Source organism: Eurosta solidaginis, chromosome 5, assembly GCF_040869045.1.
Source record: "Eurosta solidaginis isolate ZX-2024a chromosome 5, ASM4086904v1, whole genome shotgun sequence".
Taxonomy (NCBI): Eukaryota; Metazoa; Arthropoda; class Insecta; order Diptera; family Tephritidae; genus Eurosta; species Eurosta solidaginis.
The window spans coordinates 3,012,060-3,022,820 of NC_090323.1; the positions used below are offsets into that span (position 1 = coordinate 3,012,060).

Consider the following 10,761-nt stretch of genomic DNA (forward strand, 5'->3'; position numbering starts at 1 on the left):
TCGTACAAACAAATTCTAGAGTCAGGTCTGGTCCACCTTTATGGCGATATCCCTAAATGGCGTTCATCTATAGAACTATGGCCCACTTCCTCTTAAAATAGTCTTTAATACCTTCCATTTGATACACATGTCATACAAACACATTCCAGGGTTACCCTAGGTTCTTTTTACAACATGGTGATTTTCCCTTACTTTGTCTCCACAGCTCTCAACTGAGTATGTAATGTTCGGTTACACCCGAACTTAGCCTTCCTTACTTGTTAAAATCAGACTCTGGATCATCCGTAATCATCTCATTTGCATTATCTTCAAAACTTCTTTTGGGTTTTCTCCTTGGAATGTCTGGAAACTTTGGCGAGATATTCAATTGAGTAGCAACTGTTTTGCATTCGTTTAAAATTGTTTCCCATTGGTTCCTGATCAACTTCAAATCAGCTAATAAGGCATCTAGATGTCCTGGTGACTTAACTCATTTATTCATTAATTCGTATTGTAGAGTAAAATATAAATTTGAATTATCGTTGATTAATGTGAATGGTTTGAATATGATTGATTTCTTCATAATTAGTTATTATAATCTATCAAACATTCTTATATATAGACCCTTTTTTCTAAAATATTTAATTTACCAGAGATAAAACACTTCAAATCCACGGTACAATAATATAATATTGTAACGAATTTAGAGAAATTCCGCTTATTTGCAACCTTCTACTAACGTTCGTATCGCTAAACTGTTGAATAAATAACTCCAATATTCAATAATGCAAAATGGTCTTTATTAGACTACTTTGCAAATACTGCAGAATAACACATATACTTCGCAACTGATAGCGTGCTGAAATCAAAGTGATTGTCGCTGCATCAGCTGGTGCTGCTTTTATACTCTTCGATTTCCTCGTCGGCATACCTCTAGGCGTTTCTCCTTCTAGAATTTACTACTTGTTTACCAGCCATAAACTACATATGCACGTTTGTAGCTTCTCATATGCGCGTGTATATGTGAGTGATACTTCGACCGATGATTGCATACTTTTGTGAGCATCTCAGATATATGCATGTGTTTGTGCATATCTCTATGCTTCTTGTATGTACATATGTGTAGACATAATGATTGATTTGTTTATGTAGATACAAGTGACTGCTTAATATCGGCTTAAAAATGATAGTATGCCTTAGTGTTGCTAATATTCGTCACAATATCATAGTTCTGGTCAACATTTATTTCTATTTAAAAATAAAACATCTTTCAATTTCAAATGTTTTAATGGAAAAGATATAGTCTTTACGCTACAAATATTTTTGAGACACATTTGGCAAGAAAGTAATACCAATTATTTGCTCTCGCCGATAACACTGTGTGACATCCAAAAATAGCTGGGAAACGATGGCATTTTTCTGGTAAACCTTGAAGAGCTAAGCTAGACTGCATAGAAGAAATTTGCCGAACACCCCAAAAATTTTGAGTTACGGGTAAAAAACCGGGTTTTTGTACCTTTGGACACTTATGACCCCATAACTTAGTTGCTTATAAACAGATTTTCATTTTCTTTCCGGATCTTATAACAACAGATTTCGACCTTTTTAACGATGTATAAATCAATTAAGAAAACATAATAAGACTGAGAGAACTTGGTTAAAAATTCACTGAGTTATTCAACTTTTAATATAAAGTAGTGCATACAGATAGCGCCGAAATTGTTAAACCCGAAAAAAGTTAAAAAAAATGTGTTTGTTGGACAAATTCTCACACTTTTATTATGTTATCATAATTGAGTTATCCATTGATAGAAAGGTCTACATCTTTTGTTATAAGATCCGGAAAGAGAATGAAAATATGTCTATAACCAACTAAGTTATAGGGTCATAACTGTCCAAAGTTACGAAAAACCTGTTTTTACCCGTAACTTAAGATTTTAGGGGTGTCCGGCAGATTCTTAGCTCTTCAAGATCTACAAGAAAAATACCGTCATTTCCCAAGCATTTTCACTTTTGTCGTTTTTGTAACACTGTGTAATATTTTCTATTCACAACTTACAACATGTCAAATATCACTCTGGAGTACGAACAGTACAAAAGGATATATGCCTATATTTACGTGTAATACTCTTTTATGTGGTGTCACTTCGATATTTTTTTATTTTTTTACTTGTAATTGTATTTTTCATACTTTAACTTACTCACGCTTAGTTGAAAACAAAGCCTTCACTTCGATGTACCATTTCAATGTAACGATGACATACATACATCTGAATAACGGGATATTGGACGCTCGCAATTTGATTTAACGAATTTTGCAGCTGAAACGGGATAATCAGTGCACAGTCATTACCCTGCAAAAATTGTTGGATTACGTGTTCCATTTTCTTCATGTTGGAGTACTCTAACAATACTCCTTTGCAATGCGTTTGCGGACCACCATCAGCCGATCATTGCTCGTTTTTTAACGACCGTGATCACGACACGATGACGATCGAACAGAGTTGCCAAAAGTAAAATATTGCATACAAATAACTGGTAATAAAATTTTACTATGGCAACTCTGATAAAATACAACCGCGCACTGGTTTTATATATACATATTATAGTATAGAGAAACATTAGTTTCTTTATTCACGCAAATGCTAAATAACATAAAAATATTCGTAGAATAAAATATAAAAGTTGTATTGCACCTCTTCATTTACTTTCATTTTAAATTAAATTCACTTCGAGAATTCTTTCTGACACAATTCCTCTTTAGTACTTTGGCATATGATCCTCTGTGCGTGCTCCATGGAGTACTACAGTGAAAGTACTTTGGAAAGTACTCTCACGTATGTACTCTATGGAATACTCACAAACAAAACGAGAGTGTGATCACCTACTCCTCTCCTAGGACATCGCAATGTTAATTGGAGCACATTTTTTGTATGAATACATATTAGTTTTGGAACACTCCTATACTCCTAAAGGAGTATTCCTTACACTATTTATAGAGTACTCGCGTTTTTTGAAGGGTAGGTATCATTAGGCGCTTTCAGCACACTCAGCTGATTAGTGATACGTTGGAAACATGTTTGCGTCAGTTGAGTAATAGAAATTGTGTTTTATAAACAGCGTTTCGAGCCAGCTGCCAAATGAAATATTTATTCTTAAATTTTAAGGAAAAGGACTTTTCAAATTATTTTTCACACTTCACAATATTATTAAAACGAAATGCAGATATTCGTTGCTTTTGAAATTCGGCTTAAAATTTGCACATTGAACAACTAAAGACTCTCCTGAATTAAAAAAATATGTCTTAGTACCTCTAAATCGCGGCCCCCTTAGAAACCCCGGGCCCGGGGCGAATCCCACCCCCATTCCCCCACCCCCCCCCCCCCCCCCCCCATCGTCGGGCCTGCCATGAGGATTGTAATATCAGATGGACACCGGAACTTTGGAAAAGGTAGCTTCTGTACAGATCACCCTTCACGTCAAACCGCACAGAAGGGACTTTGTGTTGCTTCCAAAATGTTCAGGCCATTGGTGGCGTGTATTTATGTAATTAAATCAATAGTAATCTAGCTTACTTTAGCAAAGAATTCAAAAGAAATAATTTTTATCGACTATGATTTACCAATCAATATTACGTCGTAATTTTCAAACAAATTTTCCTTGAGAAAAGTCTTGCTTGAGACAAAATTATTCGTCGTCTTTTTTTCAAACAAATATTGCCAAATTTTCTATGGAGGATCCAAACTCAACTCTGCTGCCTTACATTCTGGAGACGTTAAGCCGAAAACCAGAACTTTGTAAAAAAAATTTAAAATACTGTTAATGCGTGAATTTTTTTATGAAAATATTTTGCAGGTGACACTTTTGATCATATCTGTAAAGAAATTGAAGACCAACTGATCGCTGATAACATCACAATCCACGGAAACGTGCGGAATGCTTTACAGCGTGCTCTTAACGTGGGACAATCTTTAGGAATCATCACATTAAGTAATGAAACTATACGTATGCCTTTTAATTTTCGCACAAGTCCAGTGAAAAATGTACCGATTAATGGCAATCAACAAATACAGCAGCCTGCAATTGGCACTGGGAACCCCGTGAAAAACACCAACGAGAGAAATATTGTACCAACCAAGGCGTCCGTAAACAAATATAATGTATGTATATTATTAGCATACATAAACAGTAATATACAAAATAGACTTATTTCAGAATCGTAAGGGACAAAATATATCTGACCTTCGGGGTGAACATCCTGACTTTATGATTAAACCCCCGACCCGTGGTCGAAGGCGCCCGCAGGGGCGCAGTTACATGAGAAGAAATACGACAGCACGAAGTTATTCGCGAGGCAGATCTGGTCGAGTTCGTAGAGGTACTCGTAGACGTGCTCGTAGCGGTTATGTCCGTCGAAACTCCAGAAGGCGCTAGTTAAATCACAAAATTTAATGTATTTTTTCGTATTTTATTTTTAGAATGTATTTAAATAATACGAGACATTTAATAAGCAAATTCTGACTGGTTTATTTAGGACAATTTATTCACTTATTTATTCTAGATACAAAAGTACATAGTAAAATAAGCATCAGTTTATCTGAAAAAGGAGTAAATAGATAACAGAAGTAACTCGCGGGACAAACTGTTTGCAAATTAACTGTGTAATACTTAGTTTGGCTCACAGCTGGTAGGTTAGGTTGAACCGGCATGTCCGTGAATACATCACAAAGACTGGATGTTGAATAATAAACTGGAAAAAACCCTACCAAAAACAAGGATCAATGATGTAAAAAAAATTCCGTTCTCTTGGCAAATACTAGAACCCCTCTAAGACTTATGCCTCTTGCTGCTTCTAGATCTGACTTCTGGTTCTCTCCTAAGAGCCAGAGTCTTAGCCTGGCAAGCACAGGGAACGAGCAGAAAACGCGACACCTGACATTGTCACCGACCAAATCATCGGCGACCTTATTTACAACAGCGCCACGGCATATGTCGACTATTTTGGAGATCCATTTGGTTGGCATTACGCTCCCTACTGTCTTACATCCAAAAATACTGGGTGCGATGTTCGCTCCACAGAACACCTACACAATGAGGCGCGAATAATCCCCATTAGGGGAGAGAAATGAAATGCTGAATAAACAGTTTCTGTTGAATACCCAGAAACATGGGCATCCCAACAGACATATGATTGAAAAGGTCACACCTCCAAGTGGCTTAAGAAGTCATCTCCGCAAGCATTATGAGGAAATATGGCACCTGATAATTCAGCCGTAAGTAGAAAAAAACAAAACAGGTCCTCAGCGATATCCACAAATAGGTGTTGGACCTCTTTGCCAGGCATTGCCCAGCGAAACCAGTTCTCAAATATAAATACTGTGAACTCGCAAAAGAGCAAAGCACTCTCCCCAGGGAGAAGCGCGTCACTCTAGCTCAACTTCGATCTGGATAATGTAACAGGTTAAACTCTTACTTATCCAGAGTCAACCCCGACATAGATAATGTTCTGATTGCATTATGTCCCCACATGACACCAACCATATCTTTAATTGCAAGGTGGAACCAACGCCTCTAAAGTCCCTCTCACTCTGGCCCACGGACTTCATACATCTGCTATTACTCACCACGCCTAATTTAAAGATATGTGACGTCAGAAGGCAGTGTCCAGACAGAATGTCCGGCATGAGTATACTTCCTTTCTTTTTAATAATAGGTGCAACTTTGTTAGTCCAAGATTGTAAGACCTACACATAATCTTCGACACTTTACAGCCCAACGATTGGACCCAAACCTTCCCTGCTTGCAGAATGGCATACAATGCAGCCGTCGGGGCTCTTTTCAGGGCTCCTGTGGTGCTAACCATGGCCATGTCGGCGGCCACCGTGGTATGATGGTAGCGGCTCCGCCTACCACACCGTATGCCCTGGGTTCACACCCTGGAAAAACCAACATCAAAATTTTAGAAATAAGGTTTTTCAATTAGAAGAAAATTATTCTAAGCGGAGTCGCGCCTCGGCAGTGTTTGGCAAGCGCTCCGAGTGTATTTCTGCCATGAAAAGCTCTCAGTGAAAACTCATCTGCCTTGCAGATGCCGTTAGGAGTAGGCATAAAACATGTAGGTCCCGTCCGGCCAATTTGTAGGGAAAACAATAGGAGCACGACGCAAATTGGAAGAGAAGCTCGGCCTTAGATCTCTTCGGAGGTTATCGCGCCTTACATTTATTTTTTTTTTTTTACAGCAATGTCTATCATTTCACACTTTCGCTACCAAGCCCACATAAGTTTGCAGCCACTGTACTGCTACTTGCAACAAATGCAAGTCCATTTCCTTATGAATTGTGCGCATAATTGCCAGAGCAGACAACAAAAACCGTGATGGTGTCAGCAGCAAAACTGAAAAAAACATGTATTCTTGTTATTCTTATTATTGTTACATTACTATTGCTTTAGTCAATTATTGCAGTTGCAACGCTTGGTATCTAATAACAAAACCGCAAGTTCGTTAATGCTGATGACGTGGCTGCCACTTACCACTTGCCACTGTGCCACAAATTCCTTGCACTGCACCGTCTCTCTTACTGTCTGATGACTTCATAAGTAGTAAAGTGTAGCCAATTGGTAGCTTTAGCAGCATCAGCATCAACAACAACACTCATCTCAAATAATAACAAATTCTGACAAATTGGCAAAGTGGTGCCACTGCAAGTGCAATCAAACGAATGTGCAACTCAGCACTTTTGTGGCAAGTCTCGTTTACTTGACTGAGATCAGTTAGTTGTTGTCTGCGATAATAATAATAATTCCAACAATCGCGAGTTTAGCAATAACTAAGCACTACACGTGTATTTATACAGACACGCATGCGCATACACACAATTACACGCTTACGAAATCACTTGAAATTCTAACATTGTTTTTAAGCTCCATTTAATTTGTTGGTAGTTTGCTTAAATGATTACTGCCTTTGTTGTTGTCGCTACTGCAATCATCCCATCTGCAACAAGAACAACCGAACGATTCACAAATTAAAGAAAGTTGCTATCGTTGCAATTGTTATTTCTGCCGCAAATAAAATCACTTACGACAAACCTAATAATTTCTGTTTCTTCTGTTTGCTGTCCGTTGGTGCCGCTCGAATCTGTCTCTCTGCTTGTCTGCTACCAACGGACAATTGCAAACTACAAGCATTTAGTGGCTGCTTAGAAGTCGTCAAGTGGTGTCGCAATCCAGTATATAATTGCTTGTTTGTGGCTGTTGCTACTGCACATAGCATTAAAGTTATTCTTATCATTGCTAATAAAGCTATTGTTGTTGTTGTTAGGATGCTAGTTAGTTGCCTTTGTGCTACTGTTTCGCCTTTTGCCGCCAGCAAAGACGTTCATCATAATTGTTGTTGCTAGTATACTACTGCTTAGTCTATTTATTTTCGTGGTACCACCAACTGTTGTCGATTCTAATGGCAGCACCCATTAGACATCCACTTACACTCAATTACGCTTACTTGATATATATATGCATGCGCAAAGTCGATTGGAGTAAATAAGATGCCTTTAGCCACACTCAATTATAGTCAGCTCATGAAACTTCTTACAATTTAGACAAAAAATTGCTATTTACTTATTCCTTAATGGTAGTACGTATATGAGTACTTAGTGTAGTTCATATTGAACACCAACTAAACAAATCTGGAGGAAAGTAAGAAACTAGTACCCCTTTTTTAATTAGTTTATTAATTAGGGCGGCCACCGTGGTGTGATGGTAGCGTGCTCCGCCTATCACATCGTATGCCCTGGGTTCAACTCCCGGGCAAAGCAACATCAAAATTTTAGAAATAAGGTTTTTCAATTAGAAGAAAATTTTTCTAAGCGGGGTCGCCCCTCGGCAGTGTCTGGCAAGCGCTCCGAGTGTATTTCTGCCATGAAAAGCTCTCAGTGAAAACTCATCTGCCCTGCGGTGCTATTGCGATTGTTCCATGGTCCGTTCATAAAAGTACTTACAGAAGGGTTACAACGAGTGGCAGTTTAGCACCATTAACAACTTGTTTCAATAGCTGAAACCTGTATACATGGATCGGAAAGCAACATTAAAGCTTAGCTGCGATAAATTCTAATTTTTAAAATGCTGAATTTTTCTTTACTTTTATAAACAGAAAATAATGTTAATAGATTGTTTATTTACACAAAAGATGTAAAGAGCTATTTTTATTTCAATTTTCATCCAAAATGCTGGGCGTATGCTGAATAATTTTTTATAAAAAAAACTTTGTCTTTTCTAGAAAAATTATTCATTCAGCCGATGCCTTTGTAGTACATTTAGACATACAATCAGCACGAATATAATATTATGTATCCGACAATGAATATTCGAAAAAGTTACAAAAGATGATGAGCTTATCGAAAACGTTCAAACTACTTTGCTTATTGCGTTGCCGTAGACTTCTTTTGTTGAATGTGTGGCACTTGTGTATCTGGATGTTGTTGTAGGGACACTGACCAAAAAACTACAGAGGTCGAAAAACGTTGTGATATGCAAATTACGCTGCAGTATTGTCTTTAGCATGAAGAAAGGAATTACCAGAAAACCAAATTATTTTTCATATTTGCATAGACATTAAGAACAACAAAACATTCAATCCATTAATAAGTTCTTGGACTAACACCTAAAACTTAAGTAATTTCCGGACGAATAGCCACTTTCAAAACTAAACCTCTGAAATTGAGAATTAGTTAAATCCACATTTGTTGTATATAAAGAAATTCAATTAACTCGAGGTACTCAATTTTTTTTTTCATATGTATATAAAATAAATAAAATTAAGAGAAACTGCTCGAAAAAAGGTATATGCTTTGAAAGGAATATCATTCGACTACCCTCCAAACGATTTGCAATTAACTGACAAATTGATTTCCAATAAATTATAAGCTCACATAAAAAATATATACATATTCAGCCCAATGTTAAAAATTGATTATTTGAAAAGAAAAAAGCTCTGCAACAAAACGACCTTCGATTTGAGCCAAAATATGCTCTACCAAGGAAACTTGCAGTAGAAACTAAAAAGTCATTCAAAATGTTTTAAATTACACTTTTGAATTTTTTCTTTTATTTAATCAATTTTATGGTCGTGTTCGACGTTGGTTGATAATCACTTCAAATGAAATGAGGAAGGTTGGTTTTACTTTGTTTATTTACTTTTTTTATACATCGCAACTGATTTATAGACTTTAGGGTAGCGAGTGAATTATGATATCAGCCCAAAGGTATCTTCATAAATTTTGCAAACATAATAATTAGAATCGACGAAAAATCAATGATTAGTTTTCTGTCTTTTGTTTTAAATTTGAATTGGATTACGTTGGTAAGATGTACTGTATATGTTTTATTAAGACTGAGTATACAACGCTGTCGTATCATATTATATTTTAAATGCAAAAGTTGAAAGCGATGATTACTTGACTTGGAATAGTGCCATCGGCATTAAGAGGCATCGGAATATTCTTTAAACGGATCTGTATTATATCGTACAACATGCATCGTTATCCTTCAATTTCCGTAGAATAAATCAGTGCACGCGCATTCTTCACGTAAGAATGTGCACGCGGTTACATATGTCATTATTGAACGTCCAGCTGTTGTTGTTTTCGTAACGATAAGATCAATGTTGATGGGCCTTTGCCTGATATAGATCCAGTACGTCCTGGTAACAAGCACCATTAAGGTACAAGCCGGACCATCTCAAGAACGATTTAATAGGACCACATTGAACTTTCTAGGCCATCCCGCCCTACCCCTTATATCCATGAGGAACTTGGGGTTGCCAGAGCCTCGTTTGCTAATAAAACGGGACTCGACACGAATAGATAGATTCAAGGGGTTGTGTAGCGCAATATATAGCTTATCCAACCCAATTGTCAACCTCACCTTCGAGCGGCGAATCCCGTTTCACTAACAGAAAAGGCTCTGGCGACCCCAAGCTCCTCATGGAACTTGGGGGTGGGTAGGGCGGGATGACCTGAAGGTTTAATGTGGCCATATAAATCGTTTCCGAGTTGGTCGGGCCAGCACCTTAATGGTGCTGTGTTACCGGAGCGTACCGGTTCTGTATCCGGCAAAGGACCATCACATCGATAACACTCTCCAAAGCCTTCGGGGAGTAGCCTTATCGCTACAACAACAACAACACGGATAGGTATGCTTGCCGTAAGACTTCTTTAATCAAACTGTTTCCATGACAGTTTCTTGTTGGGTATTGCGGTCTTCGCTACCGTCTAAGTGAACTGACTCCATAAAACAATTTTGCCACGTTTTGCAAGCTTCAAAATGGAACGACGTCACAAATACTCTCTAAATAAGTTTCTTTCACAAGACGTAGACTTTTCTGTTAGATGGCTTCCTGTTAAGAGGGTTTGAGAGTATGAATTGGTATGGACTGTAGATCGCGGCAATCCAAATAGCTCACAGTGCACCCATTTATAAGCCCAATCTTCCAGCTGAACCTTCAATCATTTTGAAAATGAAACTTCAGTTCAAAATTTTCAATCTATATCACAATGCTGGCAGCAGCTGGCCCATCCTGCAATAATAAGAAACTATAAATACGCAAATTTTTACACAACACATTACCATGAATGTAAGATATATAAAACAGTGGCACATTAAAAAATTAGTATGCGGTTTTTCAGGAGTTTATGTTGTTGAAGCAGTATTTGTGTTTTACAAAGCGTGTTGTCGAGACATTCTCTTAGTTCTTGTTTTTAGATGGAAGTATTAATTTTTGATCAG

The 10,761-nt window shown here is 37.5% G+C and overlaps 1 long non-coding RNA gene across 1 annotated transcript; it reads left to right on the plus strand.

Annotated features, from left to right (window-relative positions):
- The first annotated feature begins 3,638 nt into the window (after positions 1-3,638).
- Positions 3,639-4,469, plus strand: LOC137233643 (uncharacterized). The gene is made up of 3 exons (XR_010947519.1): positions 3,639-3,776; positions 3,835-4,139; positions 4,195-4,469. It is a non-coding gene; the product is annotated as an uncharacterized lncRNA (long non-coding RNA).
- Positions 4,470-10,761: the final 6,292 nt, after the last annotated feature.